The following is a 25,361-nucleotide window of genomic DNA, read 5'->3' on the forward strand; positions in this document are numbered from 1 at the left end:
ATCCAGCAATCTTACTCCTGGGCATATATCTGGACAAAACTATAATTCGAAAACATACATGCACCCCTATGTTCACAGCAGCACTATTTATAATAGCCAAGACATGCAAACAACCTAAATGTCCACTCACAGATGAATGGATAAAGAAGATGTGATATATATAAAATGGAATACTACTCAGCTATGAAAAAGAATGAAATAATGCCATTTGCAGCAACATGGCTGGACCTAGAGACTATTATACTAAATGAAGTAAGTGAGAAGGAGAAAGACAAATACCATATGATATCACTTATATGTGGAATCTAGAATATGATACAAATGAACTTATCCATGAAACAGAAACAGACTCACAGACATAGCACACAAACTTGTGGTTCCCGAGGGGAAGGGGGAGGTGGGGGAGTGATGGATTGGGAGTTTGGGATTAGCAGAGGTAACCTATTATATATATGATGGATAAACAACAAGGTCCTACTGTATAGTACAGGGAACTATAGTCAATGTCCTGTAATTAACCATAATGGAAAAGAATATGAAAAATTGTATATATGTATAACTGAATCACTTAGTTGTACAGCATAAACTAACACAACATTGTATATCAACTATACTTCAGTAAAATAAATTTTTAAAAAAAGGAAAAGAAACATGAATATATATATATATACATATATATATATATATTTCTTTTTTTCCTCTTTATTCTGTTTGTGTTTCAAATAGGCTTTTTTTTTTCCTTCTGCAAAAAGCGTTATTGTTTCCATTTGGTCCAAGGCTTGGGAGAGGGCTCCAGGGCGGTTACAAAGCTGCCTAGTAGCTGCAGAGCAGGGCTTCAGGCAGAAGCTCTGATGCCAGAGGGGCTCCTCAGAGGCCGCTGGACTTCAGAGACTCCTGTTTGTGCTCGAGGGTGAGCCTTTCAAAGAGATACTCGCCCAGCACAGCCTGCGGACCAGCCAGCCTGCGGAGGTTGGTCAGGTGGTCGCCCATCTTCTTGATGAGTTTCACCTGCTCCTCCAGGAAGCGGCTCTCCAGGAAGTCACAGAGGTGGGAGCCTGCGCGGGCGGAACCCAGGGCGCGCAGATCTGACAGTGCCTGGTGCAGGCTCTTCTCCCTAAGAATGGCGGCTTCCACAGCGTCCTGGGTTTTACCCCACTCATCTTGAGAAGGCTTCCGCGCATCCTGGAAGAGGGCGCGGCCACAGCAGTGGTTTTGCATTTTCAAGAGATGCTGGGCGCCCTCACACTTCTCCTCAGCCAGTTGGCGAAAAATGTGGCCCACACTGTCCAGAGTCCCATTGTTGCTGTCGAAATAGAAGCTCAGAGAGAGGTAAGTGTCCCCAGATGCATGTTGAACAGGCGGTGGACGGCGGCCTCCACCTCGATGGAATAATTCTGACGAACCTGGGAACTCGTGGTTGATCAGTGAGAAGGAGCTAAGCTCAAAAAACGGTGTTGGCCTGTCCTGGAGGCTGAGGATAGCTGAGTGGCTGATTCCAAAGGTTGCGACAGGAAGAAAGGTTGGAGGGTGGTCGGGGGCTGGAGCAAGGAGCGTCCCTGGGTCTGTTCATTCCAAACACTGTTGAAGCAAAAGACAGAACTGCAGGACTGCCGAGCGCACTGCCTCAAATAGGCTTTGATATAAATGAACAAGAAGTCCAAGCAAGGACAAAACTTACCCTTCCCCCCACCAAAATAGCTGGCGATACTAGAATCTAGACCTGGGAAGGGATTCTTCCATTACCTTCTGAACATTCCAAGCCACTAGAGCAGTGGTTCTCAAAGTATGGTCACCTTGTAACCAAGCAGTACCCTATGGGGCCTTCCTAGGGCAGACCCATCCCCCATATCCTCTGCTGTAGTTCCTCTCTGAAGTACTCAGATAATAGTATCTCAGGCATATTTCTTGAGTTTTCAGATGCTAAAAACCACCACCCAATGGAAGAAATTAACTCCTTGATGATCATGAGCGCGTAGCCCCCAGACCTTCTGGCACCTAAGGATGGATAATGTTACCTGCCCTGTGGCCTCCACATCAACCAATCAGAGGATTGTGCACGAGCTGATCACATTCCCTGGGACGTCCCTCCCTCACCTGGCCTTTAAACATGCTTTGCTGAAATCCTTTGGAGATTTCAGGGTGTTTTGGAACTCGGGCCACCCCTCTCCTTGCTCGATCCTGCAATAAACCTTTCTCTGCTCCAGACTCCAACCTTTAGGTTTGTTTGGCCTCACTGTGCTTCAGACACACGAACCTGCATTCGGTAACAACCTGACCAGTTTTACCAGCGTCCCCTGATAATGTGTCAGATATTCAAGTTTTAGGGCCCTGTCCCAGCCCTATGGAATCAGCAGCTCTGGTGGGGCTCAGTGATCTCTGTTATAACAGGCCCTCCAGATGATTTTTATTCACCTTAAAGTTTGAAAATATCTGCATTGTCAGCTGGCCAAAGCGTCCACCAGCAGGTGAAGGGGAGTGGTGCCTGGAAAAGATAGGGACCAGCCAAGGCAAATACAGCAGCATTTGCCGTGGTAGTAATGGAGAATGCCTTTTCTCCACTGGTTGGCACAGACTAGGATCTGGGAGCAGTGGCAGGGTTATTTAGGATGCTTTACATTTCAATGTAGAGGGACCGCTGTCCTGGTTTGCCAGGGACTTCCCCTGTGTGAGCACTTAAAATCTCATCCTGGCAAACCCCTTAGCCCTGGGTTTGAAAAACGTAGGGAATAACATGAAATTTAGGGGAAACATGATCTAGGTTTTGGGCGAGTCACAAGTGCTAATTAAAGCTAAGCAAGTATGGACAACACTAGCGTTCTTTAGCCCTTTGCGGGGAGGTAAATCTGATTGGGTGAAAGGACTTATTGTTAAGAGATCTTTGTAGAAACATCCCCTTCTGCTTAGTCCGCTGGTTCTCAGTTCTGGCTAGACATTGGCATCGTCTGAGGAGATTTAAAATGATTTTATTGGTCTACGATGACCAACCGTCAGTGTGAGGGTTTTTAAAAAGTGCTTCAGATGATTCTAATGCACAACCAAATTTAGGTGCCACTGCTTAAGCTTTTGAACCGCTGCTGCATATTTTCACCTCATCTTCCTATGAGAATATCCAACTGTACCTGAGGTTTGTTTTTTTTTCTTTTTCTTTTAACTGTCTTATTATAAGATTTACTGTCTTAAATAAGGTTGAATGTACAGAAAATCTTGCTAGTCCATCTGGTATAGGTGGATACTTAGAATAATATAGTTAAGATATATACCATCTAAGTATTGTGACTGGCCTTTTTTTTTGAAATTAACATATGCATTGAATTAGTATGTTCTCTTTTGAAGTTGTTCTGTTGGGGAGCTATACCTCTAATCTGCCATTGCTAAATATCTGGACACCTCTTATTAGGAATTGCTTTTAGAAATCTTTAGGGATTAAAACCAAGATTGCTGTATTATTTGTACTGGAACCACAAAAACCTCACAGAGTTCCCCCGCTGTACCTTCTACCCCCATCTCTAACCCTTGGCAACTTCTAATCTGTTCTCCATCTCCACGGTTTTGTTATTTTAAGAATAATATGTAAACATAATCATGAATTACTTAATCTTCGGAGATCGGCTTTTCAAAATTTTTCCCTCGGCATCATTCCCTTGAAGTTCATTTCAATTTTTGCATATATTAATAATTTGTTCCTTTTTGTTGCTCGGTAGTATTCTATCATAAGATTTTATCACAATTTGTTTCAACATTCATCCACCGAAAGACATTTGGGTAGTTGCCAGTTTTTGGCTATTATAAATAAAACTGCTATGAACATTTATGTGTAAGTTTCTGTGGGAACTTAATTAAGTTTTTGTTTCTTTTGGATAAATGCTCAAGAGTACAATTACTGCGTTGTAGGGTGAATCTACTTTTAGGATTAAAAGAGACTGTCAAGCTGTTGATCAGAGTGGCTAAACCATTTTATTTTCCCACCAGTGATGTGATATAATTTTTCTATGTACTCGCCAGCATTTGATGTTGTCACTATACTTTAATTTTAGTTACTCTCTGACATCTCATTATGGTCTTAATTTGCATTTCCCTAATGGCTAATGATGCTGAGCATCTTTTCATGTGCTCCTTTGCCGTGTGTATATTCTCTTCCATGAAATGTCTGTTCCTGTCTTCTGCCTATTTTCTAGTTGGATTTTTTTAAGTTGTTTGGAGAGTTCTTTGTATATTATAGATACAAGTCATTTGTCTCATATGGGATTTTCAAATATGTTTTCCTACTGTGTAATTTGAGTTTTCATCCACTTAAAAGGATCTTCTATGAAGCATTTTTAACTCATTTTGATGAGATCCAATTTATCAGTTTTTGCCTTTATTGATCATACTTTTGGTGTCAAGTCTAAGAATTATTCCCCTAGTTCTAGATGCCAAACATTTTCTCCTATTTTTTTCCTAAAAATGCTCTGATTTTACATTTAAGATTATGATCCACTTTGATTTAATTTTTGTGTAAGGTGTGGAGGTTAAGGTTCATTTTTTGTTTGTTTTTGTCGAGGGATGTCCAACTGTTTCAGTACCATTTTTTGAAAAGTCTATTCTTCCTTGATAGCTTTTGCACTGCTGTCAAAAACAAGTTATATGTATTGATGTCAGTCTATTTCTGGGTTCTCTATTCCATTCCATTGATCTATGTATCTACCCTCCATCATTACTGCAAAATCTTGAAATTGGGTAGATTAATTCCTCCCATTTTCACCTTCCTTTACAAGTTGTTTTAGCTATTCTTCAGCCTCTTCTTACCATATAAATCTTAGAATAAGCTTGTCTATGTCCACAAAAACCTTGAGGGCATTTTAAGAGTAATTGTGTTAAGCCTCTTAACTTGGGGAGAATTGACATCTTTATCATGTTGTGTTTTCTAATCCATGAACAAGGTGTGTCTCCCTATTTGTTTGGGACTTAAAAATTTTTCTTCATCAGCATTTTGTAATTTTCAGTCTAGAGGTCCTATAAATGTCTTATTGGGCTTATATTTAAGTATTTATTTAGGTCAGTTGTAAATGGCATCACATAGTCTTATTTAAGCTTCTACACATTTGTTATTAATATATAATTTGATAAAATTGTGGTGATCTTGTACTCTAAATCATTTACAAACTAATATTATTTCTCAAGCTTTTTGTGGATTCCTTGGTATTTTCTCCATTTAGATTATCATCTCATCTTCAGATACAGACAGTTTTACTTTTCCTTATTCAGTATAATAGGATATATTACTATTCAACATTCAGTAGGATATGTTCCTTCCTATGCAACGTAGTAGGAATAGTCCTTTTATCTTTTAAATAAACTTTTAAAAAATTTAACTTTTAAATTTATGTATTTATTTATTTTTGCTTTATTTTCTTACTAGAACCTCCAGTGATATATTTAATAAAAGTGGTGAGAGCAGATATCGGTGCCTTGTTTCTGAGCTTACAGAGAAAGCATCCAGTCTTTCACAGTTAAATATAATGTCGGTATAGGTTGTTTGTAGATCATCTTTATGAGTTTCAGTATGCTCCTTTTCTATTCCTAGTTTGCTTGGAGTTTTTTTTCTTCTTTTTTTAAAATCATGAATGGGATTGGATTTTGTCAGATGCTTTCTCTGCATTAATGGATAGGATCACATGACTTTTCCCCCTTAATCTATTGGATATGGTGGATTACACTGTTTAATTTTCCAATATTTAACCAACTTTGCATAACTGGAATAAATCCCACTTGGTCATGGTATATTATTCTTTTCATATATTTCTGGATTTAATTTGCTAATATTTGGCTGAGGGTTTTTCAGCCAATTTCATAAAAAATATTGGTCTGTAGGTTTCTTCTTTCTATACTATCCCTGTCTGGTTTTGGTATCAAGGTAATACTGGCTTCATAAAATTAATTAGAAACTGTTCCCTCTACTTCTATTTCTTATCAAATCATGTAAAATTGGTGTTAATTCTTTAAGTCTTGGGTAAAAGTGAAACATCTAAGCCTGAACATTTCTTTTGGGAGTTTTTAAATGAAAAACCAGTATTTCTAATGGTTACAGGAAAGTTGAGATTATCTATTTCATCTTGGCTGAGTTTTGGTAGTTTTGGGTGTAGAAACATTGGCCCATTTCATCTACATTTTTGAATTTCTAGTGTAGACTTGTTCATAGTAACTTGTCCCTCATTAACCTGCAGGATATGTCATGGTATCCCTGGTTGCATTTCTGATATCTGTGATTTGTGCCATCTCTCTGTTTAATCTTTGTCAGTCTTTCTAGATCTTTATTGGTTAGATTGCTTATTTCAAAGAACCAGCCTTTTGTTTCATTGATTTCCCCCCCTATTTTCCTGTTTTCAGTTTCATGGATTTCTGTTTCATCTTTATTATTTCCTTCTTTCTGCTTGTTTAGTGTTTTTTCCTCTTCCTTTTTTACTATTTTAATATAGAAAATTAGATTATTGCTTTGAAATATTTTCTTTCCCAATTTAGTGCTATAAACTTCCCTTTCAGCGTTGCTTTCACTTCATTCCGCAAACTTTGATCTGTTATATCTCCATTTTCTTTTATTCTATACATTTAAAATTTTTTCCCTTGATGCTGTCTTTTTTACCCATGAGTTATTTGGAAGTGTGATGTTTAGTTTTCATGTGATTGAAGATTTTCCTGTTGTCTTTCTCTTATTGATTTCTAGTCTGATTCCATTATGGCTAGAGAACATACTCTCTATGATTTTAATTCTTTTAAATCTGCTAATGTTTTTTTATCGCCCAGTATATGGTATATGAGTGAATGTTCCATGGACACTTGAATATGTATTCTGCTCTTACTGAGTGTGTTCTTTAAATGTCAGTTATATCCTGTTGATTGATGATGTTTTCAGTTCTTCCATATCCTTGCTGATTTTTCTCTCTGGTAGTTGTATAAATTGCTGTGTTGAAGTCTCAAATAATAATTGTGGATTTAAAACTTTCTCCTTTTACCTTTTTCAGTGTTTGCTTCATGCATTTTGAAGTTCTGTTGTTTGGTGCACACACATTTAGTATCACTAGGTCATCTAGGTGGATTATTCCTGTTATCTTTATGTAATGACCCTCTTTGCCCCTAATAATTTCCTTTGCTCTGAAGTCTACTTTATCTGATATTAATATAGCCATTCCTGCTTTTTCTGATTAATGTTCACATGATATATCATTTTCATCCTTTTACTTTGAACTACCTATATCATGATGTTTAAAGTAAGCTTCTTATAGACAGTATATAGTTGGATCATGCTTGCGATTTTTTAATCTACTCTTCCAATCTCTGTCTTTGACTTGGTTATTTAGATCATTTACCGTTAATGTAATTATTGCCATGTCAAAGATTTGGTCTACCATGTTATTTTTTGTTTTGTCTTTTACCTTAGTTTCTCAATCCTGTGTTTCCCTTATTTTTCCTTCTTGTGGGTTACTTAAACATTTTTTAATAAGTCCATTTTAATTTAATTCATTTATAATCATTTGTGTATACTGTTTGTATAGTTTTCTTAGTGGTTGCTTTTGGCATTACAGTATACATATGTAACTTATCATAGCCTACTGGAATCAGTGTTTCATTACTTCAAGTGAAGTTTCAAAATTTTACTTCCATTTAGGTCTCTTAATATTCCCCAGTTTTAAAGTATGATTTTCTGTAGTATTTCCTTTCTCTACATTGAGAACCCCATCAGATGGTGTCATCATTTTTGCTTTGACCATCATATAGAATTTAAGAAACTCATGAGGCTAATGATAGTCTCTTATATTTACCCCATTTGTTTTCACCCATTCCATTGTTCCCCTTTTCTTTCTGAAGTTCCCAGTCTTCTGTTATTGTTTATGTTTTCATAACAGTAGGTGATATCTTGGATTTCCAGTGCAACTGGATATGAGTTTCAGGAAACACTGAGCCTGGCTCACTTAATGCTACTGAGTTGGGGGGTTTGTATATGTTGGGCCTGTTGGCACAGCAGATGCTAGCAGATTAGACTAATGTTGATGGGACTAGTGCCACAGGAGGATGGGTTCCCATTCAGGCTATGCTGCTGCTACAGTAGATCAAGTCCCCCTCTACCCCAAGTGTGGGGCAGTGACCTGCTGCTGTCACTGCTTTGTATTAGGCTCCTTTTGCCTCAGGTGTGTGGTGGGATCCCTTGGAAGCTGCTACTGCTGCTGCTGTCAATCACAAGGTTAAATTCATTTCAGAAATACTTAAGTATAAATATATAGCCTGGCTCTTGTAGGACCTCTGTATTTTTTTTTATTGCTTTCATACAAATTATCCCAAATTTAGTGACTCAAAGCAATGTAAATTTATTACCTTACAAGTCTGACATTGGTCTCAATTGAGTAAAGTAAAAGTGTTGGCAGGATCGATGGATGAATGGATAAAGATGTGGCACATATATACAATGGAATATTACTCAGCCATAAAAAGAAATGAAATTGAGTTATTTGTAGTGAGGTGGATTGACCTAGAGACTGTCATACAGAGTGAAGTAAGTCAGAAAGAGAAAAACAAATACCATATGCTAACACATATATATGGAATCTAAAAAAAAAAGAAAAAATGGTTATGAAGAACCTAGGGGCAGGGCAGGAATAAAGACGCAGCCATAGAGAGTGGACTTGAGGACACAGGGATGGGGAAGGGTAATCTGGGATGAAGTGAGAGAGTGGCATGGACATATATACACTACCAAATGTAAAAGAGCTAGCTAGTGGGAAGCAGCCACAAAGCACAGGGAGATCAGCTCTGTGCTTTGTGTCCACCTAGATGTGTGGGATAGGGAAGGGAGGGTGGGAGGGAGATGCAAGAGGGAGGAGATATGGGGATATATGTATATGTATAGCTGATTCACTTTGTTATGAAGCAGAAACTAACACGCCATTGTAAAGCAATTATACTCCAATAAAGATGGTTAAAAAAGAAAAAAAAGTGTTGGCAGAGCTACATTCTTTTCTGGAGGCTCTTAGGGGTGTTTCTGTTCCCTGGACTTTATCCGCTTCCAGCGATCACTTGTAGTCCTTGACTCAGAGTCCCCTTTCTCCACCTACAAAACCCCAAATGTTGCATCTCTCTGATTCTGCTTCTATTAGGACATCTCTCTCTTTCTCTTTCTACAGTTGGGAATGGTTTTCTGCTTTTAAGGACTCATGCAATTAGATTTGTTCCATGAGGTAATCCAGGATAATCTTTCTATCTCAAGGCCTATAACTTCAGTCATATCTGCAAAGTCCTCTTTACCATGTAAGGTAACATATTATTGGGTTCTAGGGATTAGGGTGAGGGCATTTTTAGGAGCCATTATGCTGCCTACCACACCCTTAACAAGTGACCTTGAGAAAATTACTGAGACTTTAAAGCCTTACTTTCCTCAAACATAAAATGGAAAGAAAGATAACTAGTTAATATCATGAAAGTGAAACAGTATATATGAAATCAACTAATTCAAAAAATAAGATTTCTTCTTTTTCTTTATGATTGGCATGATTCTCAGAGTTCAGTTACTTGAAGAGTTCCCTTTTTTTAAACAGAACTAAGGAATTTCAGGGTTCAGGTGCTGTAAGATTGTCTGAATTATCTGAGTAACAATTAGCTAAGCACAGGTGTAAAGCATTTGATTTACTCCCTGGTGTCCTTTATCTTCTCATCCCACTAAATCCATATCCCTTGTCTAGCTCCAGCCAGTAGAGTCAGAGCTTGTTTTACTGTTTAACTAAAGTTCAATTTAAGTTTGCTCTACATCTCCAGATTCTCAGCCCTGGTTGCATATTATAATCACCTAGGGAGACTTCAAGACCTACTTGATGCCAGAGATTTACCTATCATGGATATTTGAGGAGGGACCTGGAATGAAATGCTCTAGCTTATGGTTTGGGGAGCCAAATCATAGTCTACACTGAGCCAAATCATTTGCGAAATCACCTCTGAAAAGGAATTTATCTGTGGTGACTGATGCTCTTCCTTTGTCAGTATGCTTGTCCCTCTTTGGGGGAAAAGAAGAAGGGGAAAAAACCCCCAGCGGTTGGGCTGCCTGAATTATAACCTGATGCTGTGGAATTAGTGTTGGCTCAGAGCACACATCTTCGGATACCCATTCTCTCTCCTGCTTCCTTGCATGAGCTTATATCCTTGGGCAGTTTTTCATCCACCACCCTCTTTTGCTTCTAATCTTAGCAAGTAAAGTCTCTCCTTAATGAAACAGCATTTCATGAGACTTACTGGGAGCATAGGTCTGTTCCAGACCTATCCTATGTTAGCTAAAGCAGATATAAGTGATGTATTTTTGGCATTCATCCTTGTGGATTGGAGAGAGAAGACAGAATTTTATCCTTCAGGTGTCATATGACTGGGCAAATGGGCTCATTCCCTCTACTGCCTACCATGTAAAATACTGAGGGTGTTACCTCTAGAAGGTATCTTCTAGGTATCAAAATAGCTCAGAAAAGTCATATTTCTCAGTAAAAGGTGACAAAACTATGGCTTAGGTGGTGAATTTTCCATGTCAATTTGTCTGGGCCACCATGCCCAGTTATTTGGTCAAATATTATTCTGGATATTTCTGTGATGGTGTTTTTGTGTTTTTTAAAATTTTTATGTTTTATTTATTTATATTTTTGGCTGCATTGGGTCTTCGTTGCTGCACGTGGGCTTTCTCTATTTGCAGCAAGCGAGGGCTACTCTTTGTTGTGGTGTGCGGGCTTCTCATTGCGGTGGCTTCTCTTGTTGCAGAGCATGGGCGCTAGGTGCACGGGCTCAGTAGCTGTGGTGCATGGGCTTAGTTGCTCCACGGCATGTGAGATCTTCCCAGACCAGGGCTCAATCCCGTGTCCCCTGCATTGGCAGGCGGATTCTTAACCACTGTGCCACCAGGGTAGTCCCTATGATGGTGTTTTGGGATGAAATTCATAACTAAATTTGTGGTGGACTTTGAGTAAAGCAGATTATCCTCCATAATATGCATGGGCTTCATCCAATCAGGTGAAGCTCTTAATAAAGACTGACCTCCCTGTCGCAAAAAGGAATTCTGCCAGAAGACTTACAGAAATTGAACTGCAACTCTTCCTAGAGTTTCTAGACAGCCTAATCTGCAGCTTTTGAATTTACCAAGCCTCTATTATTGTGTGAACCAATTGTTTAAAATCTCTCTCTCTCTTTCTCTATCTTTATATAGATATGGATATAGATCTAGATATCAATATCGATATCTAGATCTATATCTGTCAGTATATATGGGCACATTGTATACACATGCTGTTGGTTCTGTTTTTCTGGAGAACCTTGACTAATACAGTGGCCCATATAAATAAAAGGATGAACCCAAGTTCACCCAGGTAGAAAGTAGTACAATGAGAACTGGAACTTAAGGCCTCATGACTCATTCAGCTGTGAACACTGACCCAGAACTGGCGTCCACACACTCTGGCCCACTGATCAGATCTTGCTTGACTCCTGGTTTTGTACATAACGTTTGGCTTGAACACACCGCATCCATTCATTAACGTATTGTGCATGGCTGTTTCTGTGCTACAGCAGCAGATGGGCAGTTGTAATGCAGACGTATGGTACAGAAAATCCAAAATATTTACTATCTGACCCTTTACAAAAAAGATCTGCTGACCCCTGCTCTAGGATGCCATCTGATTTCTGATAGCACCGAGGAGAATAATTCATGCACATTGGGATAGATTGTTAATCTCATGTCCTCCTTAGGTCAAAGATCTCTTAAATGCTCACCCTTGCAATAGCCAGCTTGGGGAGCATTGTCTGAGGATGCAGAAATTTTTCTTGCCAGGTCTTTCCAATCCACACTGCTCCCTGACTATGGTTCTTAAAACCTATTTTTTAAAAAAATTTTTATTGGAGTATAGTTGATGTACAGTGTTGTGTTAGTTTCAGGTGTACAGCAAAGTGAATCAGTTATACATGTATATATATCCACTTTTTTGTTTTCTTTTTTCAGTACGCGGGCCTCTCACTGTTGTGGCCTTTCCCGTTGTGGAGCACAGGCTCCAGACGCGCAGGCTCAGCGGCCATGGCTCACGGGCCCAGCCGCTCCACGGCATGTGGGATCTTCACGGACCGGGGCACGAACCCGTGTCCCCTGCATCAGCAGGCAGACTCTCAACCACTGTGCCACCAGGGAAGCCCCACTTTTATTTTTTTTTTGGAGTCTTTTCCAAATAGCCCATTACAGAGTACTGAATGGAGTTCCCTGGGCTAATAAGAAGAGCAGGTTCTTACTAGTTATCTATTTCATGTATAGTAGTGTGTATATTTCAGTCCCAATCTCCCAATTTAGCCTCCCTGCCACAATCCCCTGGTAACCCTAAGTTTGTTTTCTACATCCGTGCCTCTACTTCTAAAACCTGTCTATTTTAACCAACTACCACTCATTGCTTACTGTCTCTGGCTTCATGTACTTGATAATAAATCTACTTCTTGTTCTATCCTGCATGACATGTTCCAAGGACTGAGATAATATCTTATTCTACATAATTTGTCCTTGATATTGTCTATCTTGGGGTCTTCATCTATGTCCCAAAGAAGACAGTCACTCTGTCTTCTAGTACTACTACTAATACCACATTTTATGGCATGAATTTGACCCAATGCACTGAACTATCCCTTTAGAAGCTGTATGCAACCTGTCACTGGGTTTTAGCACAGGGGTAGAACTCAGATTAGTGATCATATATAAACAAATCTACTTGACCAGAAACTTTTTGTCTCACCATTTATTACACAAGTAACTTCTGTCTTTGCATCTATGATGTAAATATTTTTAATTTCCTAAATTATCTGAAAAATTATTTAGAGCTTCCATTTCAGTAGGCATTGGAATTGCTGTGTTATGACTATTTCATTATTTTATTTCCAAGTGTTAAATTAGGCTTCAAGCTTTGGCCAAGAGTAGACAGGAAAGGGTTTCAAAGAAATGAAGAGTGGGAAAAACTTCTGATGCAAGGGAGACTTAATAAAGATTTGATTTTGAATCAATAATTTATAATAAAGGTTTGAGTTTGAATCAATAATTTATGTCATTGCAAAATAGCTCCCTGGTAAAAGTCCATTCTTTGGTAATCATTAAGTACAGAAATTAACAATCAAAATATGCAGTGATCTTCTTCATTTTCTAAAAACAAACCTATATCTAGATGAGAGGAGAATTCATCTCATAACTCAGCCTCTGGACTTATGACTCCAAGTCCTGTCTTCTTTCAACCATACCTGCTAAGTTTCTGTCTAACTTCTTGAGCATGAGGTAATGGCGTCAGCTTTCATCCCCTTCCTCAGTATATAGCTTGGTGAGCATGAGTAAGGGATCTAAAACTTGAGAACCTGGGTTCAAATGTTGACTCTAAAATTTACTTGTTGAGTACTCTTGAGCATGTTATCTGTTTTTGCCTCAGTTTTCTCATCTATAAAATAGAGATACCATTACTTCTCTCAGGGAGTTGCTATGAGGGTGAAAGAGAAAATTCATACAATGCAAGAATTTATCAGTTCTTGGAACACAATAAATACCGAAAAATAATGTTAGCCATTATCAAGGCCCCCTCATTTTATGGATAATATAGATTAGTTTATATAGGTCTAATATTTACATATGCATAAACATTTTGTACCTATGTGTGTGTATACGTTCTTCTTAGAAATTGAGCAGTCAACATTCACATCTAAAAATCTGTGCTCTGTGAAATGTAGATATCCTGTGTACAGACACAGTGCTATAGTTATCTATTGCTACATAATAAAGAAGTCCAAACTTAGTGGTGAAATAAACAAAAATTTTAATATGTGCCCAGATTTTGTGGGTCAGCAGTTCAAACAGTACACAGAGGAGATGGCTTGTCTCTACTCCATGACTGATATCTGAAACCTCAGCTCATGAGGATTCGGATGGCTGGAGCTGGAATCATCTAGATAATTTTAATTCACATGTCTGGCCCTTGAAGACTGGGCCCAACAAGGACTGTTGACTGGAGTGCCTATAGATGGCTGCCCAGGTGGCTTGGACTTCTCATAACGTGGTAGTTAGGATTCAAGATAGAGTATTCCAAGAGAATGAGTGTCCAGGGTTGAAGCATTCCACGAGAATCATGCAAAAGCTGCATGACCTTTTATGACCTAGTCTTAGATGTTACATAGCATCAATTTCATTATATACTATTGCAGGCGTTGGAGACCTTTTTCCATAAAGTGTCAGACAGTCAATATTTTAGGCTTTACAAGCCATACAGTCTCTTTTGCAACTACTTAGCTCTGCTGCTGTGATGTGAAAACAGACACAAACAATACATATACTAAGGAACATGGCTGTGTTCCAATAAAGCTTCATTTATAAAAGCTGGTAGAGGCCTAGACTTGGCCCACCAGCCATAATTTACTGACCCCTGCTTTATTGTTTGAAGCCAATGGAAAGCCTGCCTAAATTCAAGGGAAAATGCCCACATCTGGATGCGAAGAATGGCAATGAATCTGAGACCCTGTATTAAAACCACTACATATGGGATATTTATAAGAGGATCTGTCTGCATACCTTGTTTCTCCCATGTATGGTGGATATGAGGTATTGGGACATCTTACATCTCTGTAAGCCTGGGTCAGGGTCAAAGTTGGAATCTGAACTCAATGACCTTGATTTCTGGAATAATCGGTAACTCTGATTATGATTTGCTTACACTCCTTACCCCAATAAATATACCACAAAAGATAGATTTCAAGTAAACAATTGCTTTATGGCAGATTTTTATTAAGTCTCCATTGACTGAATTATTCCATTTTGGTTGGAAAGCATGAGTTTTGCTTCTTTCCTAAAGAGATCTGCAACTTTTCAGATGTGGCATTTCATTCTACTGAGAGGATGATGTAGGTTTTTATAAACGGAAAAAGCAGGGCAGGCTGAGTTCACTCAGATCGTACTAATGCTTACAGGAATAACCGAAACTGGAACACAGGCTTCCAGGTTTTCCTGTCCTGTGCTCTTTCCGGTAGGTGCCATTGTCTGCTGGGTCTGGCAGTAATAATTTCTGACCTTTACCTCTCTACGCTAAGGTGAAGTGGTTTTGGGCTTTGTTAACTTTCTTATGAGTGTGTACTAAATTGTGTCCATAAAGTAAGCTGAATTCCTCAGGGAAGGATAGCTGTTACTGTGTTATTACTGCAAATGTTGTGTTGGTTACCTTTTTTTCTTTTGTCCAGTTGTATCCTGAACTTAAAAGTTATATTATCCGAAATGAAAGATGTGCATCTGGTAGAAAAGACTAATTTAAGGGATGAAAATTCCTGATGATTGCTTCAGTCAACCCTTAATACACACCGAGCTTCATTAGTAAATAGACAACTCTCAGACCATTCCCTTGGAAGAGGTCGCATAATCAGCCTTTGTGTTGATTTCGCATTCTGTTCGGTAGAGACAGAACAAATTAGAATAATTAGCTGGTACAGGAAAGCACAAAGAACTTTCTTCTGTTTTTGTGATGCATCCCGTAATAAGGGTTGAAAATGAGACTGGAGGTAAGAACGTGAAACTCAGAAGAGCAAAGGAGAGAGGATATTGTTTCTTTGAAAATATTCTTTCAGTGTTGGCCCAGAAGAAATATGAAGCTGAGGAAATTTTTTTTTTAATGATGATTTTTGTGTTAATGATGTGAGTGTAGAATTACTAAGAATCAGGAAGCAAACATCCTTTTCCACCACGGACTTGGGAGCAAATGAAACCATAAATACTCCCTGCTCTTGGAAACCCTTTTGGAGCAGTAATCAGAGAAGGGTAAAGGCAAAGCCTCAGGGCAGAGGTGTTCAGAGCAAAGGGATAGGAGGAGAACAAAAGGAGAGTGGATATGTTTAGAGCTGTCATTTTGAAATTTACCTGCTTCTGATTCAGTGCTGCTTTGCTGCTGTGTTGGTCCAGTGGAAATCCTCAAAGCAGGAGCAGCCGTATTTTAAAATAATAAGCTTAGAACAACTGACTTTAATCCAGGTCTCTTTAGCTCAAGAGCACAGAGGAGAGTATGAGGAAAGAGTGAGGCCACAAGGAATTGTTCACTGGGTACCTTTTCCCCAAACCTCACTAAGTGGGAGAAACTGACCACTGGATTATGTGCCTTGAAGGAAAGCAAAAATGTTGAAAGGAAGGAGTGTGGAGCTTGTTTAGAAAGCAAGCTGTATCATTTGGTCACCTGCTGATGATAATAGCATTGGCTGAGACCTGACCGTTTACAATGAAGTCACTTCTGTAGGTAGTAAGTTCCAGGAGGGCCCGAACTGAGTATGTCTGTTTCAGCATTTAGCATGGTCTAGCATCTGAGAGGCCGGTACATTATTGGCATATAGTAGACTTAAAAATGAATATTTGTGGATTATCTGAATGAGTGGATGTGTGTGATTCACATCCTATTTGCAGGTCGTATGCCCTGCAATGGATTTTCAGTGTCAGGTTGTGAAAGTATTTATGACGGGGATTGGCATTGTTCCCTATCTAATGGAAAAAGATTACACATGAAAGGACTTTACACTGACATCCCAAAAGCCTCATAGGAATTACTTAACAAAAAAATAAAATTGGATTCTGTATAATTTCTAATTTGTAAGCTGGCCAGAACACTGGTATTTCAGCCAGTCCTCTGGTAGTTCCGATGACGTCCCCATGATCACCCAGGCATAATCAGAATGGCTTTAGGTATTGGGAGCCAAAATGTTCACAGTATTTATGGCTTTGTTCGTCCATTTAAGAAAATGGACTATTGAAAAAATAGCTTCAGACACAATATGGCATTATATGATTTAGCATGAAATCTGAGAAATATAGAGGTTATCGGAAGCCTGCAGTGGTAACGTTCCCTCTGCTATTGAAGTTATTGTCTTTAAACAAAGATTCTACATCACTAATGCTATATATATATATATATATATTTATGATATTCAGGTTAATTTCCTATTCTCTCTAAGGAAGTAATTGGTTGGTGGGTATGAGAGATGGTGTGGCTTCCAAAGGTGAAAAGTATTATTTTGTTGTAATTTCCAGCTACCTAAGGATGGGAGAGGCCAAGGACACTGCAGTCAATATATTATGTGGAGCAGGTTATACTGTGGTTTCTTTATGAACTTTTACATGTTTATTTTCTATGCAAGTTTGTGTGCTCCTTTTTGAGTTTTGGTAGATAAGTGTTTTGTAACTTTGGAATACTTGGAGTTATATATATAACTTATACATATATATTTTTTTAATGTAGTAGTTAAAGCCGTGGAGTGTACTAGTCTACCTAGGTTCAAATTCTGGCTTTACCCTGTGACTTCCCTGTGGCTTCCTCTGCTCACCTATTAAAAAGGAGGATAATAAGACTGCTGTGGTGAGTTATATACTAAGCGCTATTTAAGCATTTGCTATAATGATCATGTATACTCGAAGGCAAGGAACTTGCCCCTTGATCATCTCTGTATTCCTAGTGCTTAAGAATTCCTAGTGCTTTCCTGGTGCATTGTCTTAGGATAGAGATAGCTCAGTATAGTTCTTCTCACTATAAAGTACTGTTACGTTGAAAGTCTTTGCTTGTGTACTAATAATCCATGACATATCTGCTGAGGACAAGGAAAGGAATGGTTTTAAAAGTGCAATGGATAACAAAAGATTGTATGATGTAATGCCTTTATTATGTAATTATAAAACTAACAAATGATCATGGTAGAAAATTTGAAAAACTCCTAGACAAAAGAGACATCAACAAAATTTGGAGTAACTTTCAGAGTGTAGAGTTGTCCATGAATATTAGTGCTTTCATATTTTCTAGGACTTTAAGTAGACTCTGCTTCTTAAGAGTCTATTCATGATATTTTACTTTAATGATGTTTTCATCATGGGGACACACACACACAGAAATCTGTTAAAAAAAAAAAGATATGTAAATCACTGATGTTTCAGATAGCCACATGAAATAAAGTGAGAAAGGTCAACAAGCTGAAAGAATGTGGAGTAGCATCTCCTTAATTGCTTACATAACTCTGATAATTACCTCTCTGTGGATAAAGTAATTAATGGGGAATCTAATTCAAGAAAAATGTATGAACTGCAAGCCTTCTCGAAGCCAAGTATTTCTTTCCACAAAAGGTTACTTTCCACGGCTGTGCTTCCTTATTACCAGACAGGGAAAGAGTATTGTATGGCAAAGGATCTTCCTGAAGGAGGGTGCTTCCCACACTGATTGTCATAAATGACTTCGGAATGACTGTTGCTGTATTACCAAAATCTTAAACTAGGATATTTTTGACAAATGCGGTCCTTAGTTAATTTTTAGAACTACAAACTGTCAGATGGCTCTGAAATAACAATTGTTTGGCTATTCTGCAGGGTGATCACAATATGGTAATGACCTGGAGGTATCACTAAAAAGCAGGAAGGTGTGAGTCTTCCTTTGGTGCCAGAGTGAAATGCGAGTTGGAGTCGGAAAAGAGGCCCACAACCAAGTGATAGAGAAGGAAATGTGAGGTCATTAGTGAGAAACCAGGTTGAAGTTAAGGTGAAGAGGCATGAGGAAATGGGCAACTGTTACAGTATTACAAAGATCATCAAGAAGCATATCCATGAATGTGGTTTGTATTGCAATCTGCTGAAAAAGAGACAAATATCCTGGCCTGGCCTTCATGGAGATTATATTTTATTGATTCTGATAATAGATTATTGTTGAAAAGGGCCTCCTATAAATTATAACCATGCAAAGGCAGCAAGATAATTTTTTTTCTTTATGTATGTGTTTCTCATTCCTACTCACTTCTCTCTTAGGGGAACAGAAAATCACAAAAAGCAAAAATGTGAATTCTCAGCTATTCGTTTTCAAAATAATTTTTTTTCCAAATTCCAGTGGAGGCAATAGGTTAACTGTTAAGATTTGTAAGGCTCAAAAAGCTAGATTTTTACAAAGTGTAGCCAAATTTTATTACATAAATAATAGCTTTAGAAAGAATATGTGGTGATGCAAAGTTGGAAAAAGGTGGTTTTTCTTCCGTGAATGGCTTCACTGTGTTGGGAGAAGAGGCACAGAAGAAATCAAAGTAATTAAACATGGGGTGAGTTTTCCTGATAGGGGACTCTAGTGCTTTAAAATAGACTAGATAATCCTAGGGATAATCTGAGGGTAGAACAGACCAATGCCTCATTTCCAATCTGGTACCCTGGAAGAAAACAGTGTATTTCCTTTGAGGTCTTGAGAGGTTTTTCTTCTGCTTTGTTTTGGTTTTGGTTTATTTTGTAATCAACCCTATTAAGGTATCATTTACATACAATAAAATGCAGACATTTTTAGTCAACGGTTCAGTGACTTTTAATTAATGTATACATTTGTATAACTACCACCCCCATAAAGACAGATAACAATTCTAAAACCCTAGAAAGTTTCCTCCCAGGCTTTTGCAAAAATATCCCCATCTCCCACCCCAAGGCAACCACGGATCTGTTTTTTATCTTTAGAGATGACTTTTGCCCAGTTTAGAATTTCATGTAAGTTGAATAATACAGTGGGTGCCCTTTTGATCTGGCTTCACTTGCTCAGCATATGGTTTTTGAGATTCATTCATGTTGGGATGTTTTAAACCAGGACTTTAGCCTGGGTGGCTGATGTTGTCTGAAGGCACCTATAGGTACATCTGAGTCTCTGGCATTGTCACTGTCTGTTCTTGGCTCAGTATTTTCAACTTTACTAAGAAGCACAAGGTTGAAGTAAGGAAGATCATTGTCAGTATAATGGAGGTGAAATGGGTTCTGTTATATAATATTCTCAGCAAAAATTGACCTGCTTGGAATCATTGTGTTGATAATCGAAAAGGATTCTCTTCCTCCAAAAGCCTTGATACTATATAAAACTTCTAAAGGACGCTGTCCTAGGACCCTTCTTTTAGTTTTCATATTTTGGGAAACATTTCTGGAAAATTCAAATGCTCGCAACCTGAAAGAAGCAATTATTCACCTGAGGCCTAACTCTGCTAAAGTTGAGTTGTCCGACCTTTACATGCTGATAGAACCCAAATAGCCTTGCAAAACAATGCTCTCTTGTTGGATATAAGCATATAGATTGTTTAAGATGGACGTGTATATGCAGTAAAGTGAAAAAACAGAGAATCTTTGAGTTTCCCTTGCTGGGTTTTTTTATTTTTTCATTTAAGTTTCTATAGCATATGCTAATAATTCACAGTAACCTCAGGGTAGTTTTAGGTCCACTCTTTACATAAATGTTGAAGTACTCCATACCCACCTTTTTTCTACCTTCCTTCTTTTCTTCCATCTTTCCTTTCTAACTTCTTATAATCCATTATACTTAATCCTGCATTTGCTGAGGTGACAATTAGTGTAGGAAAATACTGTGAAATTTTGCTGTTCAGAACGCATGTTGACCAAATTCTATATTGAGAAAAGGTCTGGATTTACCCAGAGTAACCCTTTCTCAGCGTCTTTGAATAAAGGGCATAGAAAGTGGGCTATATATAGTATCCTGACAGGTATGTAGAATTCATAGCAATTGCCCTCAAAGAGCTTACCTAGCGTAGATGCATATGAATGCATTTAATGATTGCTTTATTGGCAGCAGTGCCAACGTAAGCAGTCTGTTTGGTTTTATATCATTCTCATTACCTGCTCTTTACCACTGTATACACTGCTAATGGCGTGGTTTCTATGGCTTGTGAATTTCACGGCCAAATAATATGTAATTTATTGCACACTTTAGTGTAGAAGATGGAGACTCCATAACTTTTCGTGTGCTCTTTGCCCCTTTGGAATGTATTACACTGAGACCAGTCAAAGTAATAAATTTATTTCAAATGTGCGTGATAGCTAAACATCAATTAGGACTGATGGGCAATATTTCTGCTTCCAGCAACATAACAGTGTTTAAAGACTAAGTCATTGAACGTGGAGTTACTGAACATGGGACTCAGTTCATTGGGATCCTTCTTAGAAAAATAAAGGACAACTTGAATTGGATTTGTGTGGCTTATTCAAGTAGTAACTAATCAGCTACATCTTGGTGAACTTAATTTGTCACAATCGTTTGGTATTTTATTAACTCTCTTCCCCTTCTTCCCCCGACTCTCACGAGAACGTATCATGAGTACCTTAAAACATACTAAGTCGTCTTCCATCCCTGTTAATCTAACTACAAAAGCACATTTTCCTTATCCAATGCAACTTACTGTCTTTTAGAGTAGCTGTGCTTTTAATTCTCTACAAAATTAAAACCAGCAAAGAGAAACATTTTCAAGGAGCCACCACATTGTAGCGCTTTAGAAAGAAGACTTTAGAATTAAGGGCAACTGTATCATTTTATAGCTAAAGCACCTGAGGCCTAATGAGGGAAGGTAACCATCGAGGTTAGGGAAAGGGGTGGAAGATCAGGTTTCCAGCTGAGAAAGAGTCTAGAGGGACTCAATCTGAGCAGGTCAAAAACTGAAATGAGGCCACGAATGTTCTGGGAAGGCTGGCATCTGGCCTCAAGTGTGGGATTCAGACAGGGAGTGGACCCGGGGGGAACTGAGCTTCTGCAGTAGGCAGAGAAGTCCACCTCATCTCCGGAAAGTGCCACTGACATCGGAGTTGAGGGGAAAGAGCAATGAATTTCAGTCCACCAGAGAAAGCAGGCCAGTCTGATTAACTCTGAATTTAGGCTTATTTCAGATACTTCTTGAGAAAGAACTTGGACAAGAGCAAGTCCCACGCAGCCTCTTTTAAATCCATGCCCAGTATTTTCTGGTGGAGCTGCTAAACCCTCCAAGTGACTCCAGTATTTTAATTTCACTCTATATTTAATTCTGACAGTTCTATGATTGATTATTTAATGGGAAAATAAGTAGGGTTACAAAAGAGTGTGAATGTATTTTACAAGATGATGATGGGCGGAGTGGAGCAGTCTGGAATGGGACACAAATAAAAAGGGATGTTGGTAAAGAAAAACGTCTATTAGAAATGGAGAGGAATTCACAAGGAAATTAGTGCCTGACACCACGCCCTTCTCTCTTCATGTTTAGAAGCTAGTTTCTAATTTTATTTTCATAGGAGATGTGCCTGTGATGAATTCTCTTTTACCTCCACACCATTTATCACATGGACATATTGTGAAGTTTGTGTGAGAGAAAGCAAGTATTAGAATTTGTCTTGGAAGGAGCTATAAACACTTCCTGGAACAATCTAGGGTAGAAGGAAAAGGAAAGGAAGGTGGAAACAAAGGAGAAAGACAGCTGATGATGCTGGAGTCTCTCACTGGGATTTGTGGTATCTCTTTTTGAAACTAAGTACAGAAAGTCAGAACTTGACTGATTGTTTCTTGATCACGGTTTGTTTTCAGTTTTGCTTTTTTCTTGCTCTCTCATCAGTTATTCCAGCCATTGGTATGTCATTTTCAGTTTCAGTAAGCATGCCTGTCTTGTTTCCATTCGCATTATTCATGCAAACGTTGATTGAACTGATGACCCCGAGTTATCAAGGAAACATTAGATACACCAGTAGATACATTTCTTAATTTTAGAAAAAAATTACCGAGTGAAGGTTAAAATAACTCCTCTTAAATTTGTCATTTTAAAAAAACTTCTCCTAACATACAATACCTCATTGCCTAACAATGCCAGATAAATGAAGAATGCCTGTGTATTCATGAATGCAGGCTAGTCTGTATATTTTTTGGCAGGTATGACCGTTACCGAGGGTAACGGCCTTGTTTGCCGGCCATGTCCTGTCTCCTAGATAGTTGTAGTTTCTGTTGTCTTTCAGTTGGTCCATTGGATATCAGAGGGGAATTTATAAAACTATACTTCCCTTTACACTTAGTTTTTTCTTTTGTTTTGTTTTACTTGAAGTATAGTTGATTGACAATGTTGTGTTTCAGGTGTACAGCCAAGTGATTCAGATATATGTATTTCTTTTTCAGATCCTTTTCCATTATAGGTTATTACAAGGTATTGAATATAGTTGCCTGTGCTATACAGTAGGACCTCGTAGTCTATCTACTTTATATATAGTTTACACTTACTTTGTGTGATACACGCTGGTCAGACCACATGATTATTTTCACTTCTGATATAATTTTTTCTGGTCCAACCTCAAATCTTTGATAAGATATTTTTTAGCATGTGTGTGCTCTAAATTCAACAGTAGTTATTAGAGATATGGTTTTGCACTAGGTATTCTTCGTTCTTTTGTTCTCGGCCAACCAACTGAAAGTTCGCTTTTATTTTCTGGTTGGTTTGCTAGATGTTTATGACTATAATAAAAGTCTTACATTTTGCCTCCTATCTTAAAACACAATCTGAATTAGCAATGGATATTGTGCTATACATAGGCGCTGTGATATAAATATAGTTTCTAACTTCAAAAACATATAGCCTAGAAGGGAACACAGACACATATGCAGCAATTATGGCAACTGCATTTGTTTACTAAGTGAAATAGCACTGAGATGGATAAAGTGCTAACAAGCCTTGAACAGCCAAATCAGCTTCAAAAACAGATGTGCAGTTCTTTAAAAATCTTTTTAACATTTTTCCAGCTACATGTAGAATATAACTTAGCATAAAAACGGTATGGGTTTTATTTTAAGTAATTTAGCATTTTGACATCCTCATAATGAAATTAAATCCAGAAGGAGGTTTCTCTCCATGATCTCTTGAAATGGTCCTTGATCATCCACAATATTTCCCATCATCACAAAGGCGGTACCAAGGGCAGGAAACTCCAGCATTATTACAGTTTCATAAAGCAAAGTGAATTTTAAGAATATAATGTCCCCAAACTGATAAAGGTCTTGACAGATAATTTCAAGGGAAGCATACATTATTTTTTGTTTGTCAGAGGGCAAAAATATTTAGGTTGAGTTAATGAATGGTAGAGTTTTTGAGTGGAGAGTGTCCTTAAAATATTATGTAGATCTGTACTGTCAACAGATGCTAGCCACATGGCATTATTTATATTTAAACAAATTTAAAAATAAGGTTAAAAAATCAGTTCCTCAGTTGCATTTGCCATATTCCAAAGATGTTTATTAGCTCCATGTAGCTATTGAATACTGCACTGCACGGTACAGATATAGAATATTTTCATTATCACCAAAAATTCTATTGAGCAATACTAAAATTATACCCAGATATTCACAGAGAAGGCAACCAAGTCTCAAGGAAATAATATAACTTCCCCAGGATCACACAGCTATGTTTTTAAAGAAAAAGAAAACGACACAAAGGAAATAGTAACAGAGGCATTAATGAAACCCAGTAAGTTTCTGGAGCAGTCAAAGTAGGGTTTAAAAGTGCATACTTAGCTGTTAGCAGGGCTGAAGCTCTTGATGGTTGGTAAGATCTACCTGCCTGAATTTGGACATTAGCATTTTATGCAATGAATTAAAAGCAAAAGATCCTTTCAGCGAATGGCTACCAGCTCCATAGTTTTAGCCATTGCCTTGCTTCCAGGTTATGTTTATCACTTTCATATACAGGGCACCACTGTGAGAAGTGATGGTTTATTTGACCCCAGAGAAATCAAGAAATCTTATGGGGGTTATGGATATATTTGAAAAGGTTGGTTTTTAAATGCATCATGCAGACTGGCCCTGTTTTAAAAGGGATTCCTGCCATCAAATAATCAAAATGTAAACTGTCTTCTCACCTTGCAAAAGTCAAAGATAGTCCCTGCATCTTTATTATTTCGTTGAAATCCAAATATTATTTTTCCATTCTCTAACTTGTTTTCCTCACAGTGTGATCAACTATTGCCAAGGAAGGAAAGGTTAGATTTATCAGTCAAAGTTTGCTAAAGGCCCCCTAGGTAAGTGAACCCTCAGGAGAAACAATCGTCATGTATTCTTTTTCTGTTGTTTCAGTATCTTCGTAAAGAGTCATTTCAGTATGTTTGGTTCTGTAGCAGAGGTTCTGTGAAGTGCTTATCTTCCTCAGAGGTCCAGAAAGCCTGCGAGTCTGTGGGTAAAGATGGGTAAGGAGAGAGAGGGAAGGAGGCTAGAGAGAGGCTCAGTGCTGATAAGGACAGTGTTCTAAAGCCTCCTGGGGGTGAGGCTGGGGTGTACAAACACCCACGACTAATCTAGACAGAAACTGAATAATCAAGGGGACGACCACTGTGAAGTCATGTGGTCACCTCTCCCTCTAGAAATAAACATTGCCCTCAGTAAGTCTCCCCCCTGCCCCAGAAGAGCATTAGGAAGGTCTGGAGAGGGGGATTATTGGCAGAAATGGAAAAAGCAGGTTGAAGGGATTAGCCTGGAGCAGAGAGCCCAAGAAACCCAAGCCAGTAGATGGAAGGCAGACTTTTCATGGAAGTCTCCAAGCCCACGTCAAGTTCT

General features: G+C 38.3%; 1 protein-coding gene and 1 pseudogene across 2 annotated transcripts in view; both read right to left on the reverse strand.

Moving 5' to 3' along the window:
• Window positions 1–715: 715 nt before the first annotated feature.
• On the reverse strand, window positions 716–22,742 carry LOC307176364 (ferritin light chain-like; annotated as a pseudogene). The gene is made up of 2 exons: window positions 22,714–22,742; window positions 716–1,410 (listed from the first exon to the last, which is right to left on the reverse strand). The product of its transcript is annotated as a ferritin light chain-like (transcript).
• LOC307176365 (uncharacterized protein) overlaps window positions 22,433–25,361 on the reverse strand; it is a gene marked incomplete at its 5' end in the record, with an annotated part of 91,721 nt that continues 88,792 nt past the window's right edge. The window contains one exon of the mRNA XM_079902404.1: window positions 22,433–24,978. The remainder of the gene's footprint in view (window positions 24,979–25,361) is intronic.

The sequence above is a fragment of the Stenella coeruleoalba genome (genome assembly GCF_951394435.1).
Source record: "Stenella coeruleoalba genome assembly, chromosome: 17".
Classification (NCBI taxonomy): Eukaryota; Metazoa; Chordata; class Mammalia; order Artiodactyla; family Delphinidae; genus Stenella; species Stenella coeruleoalba.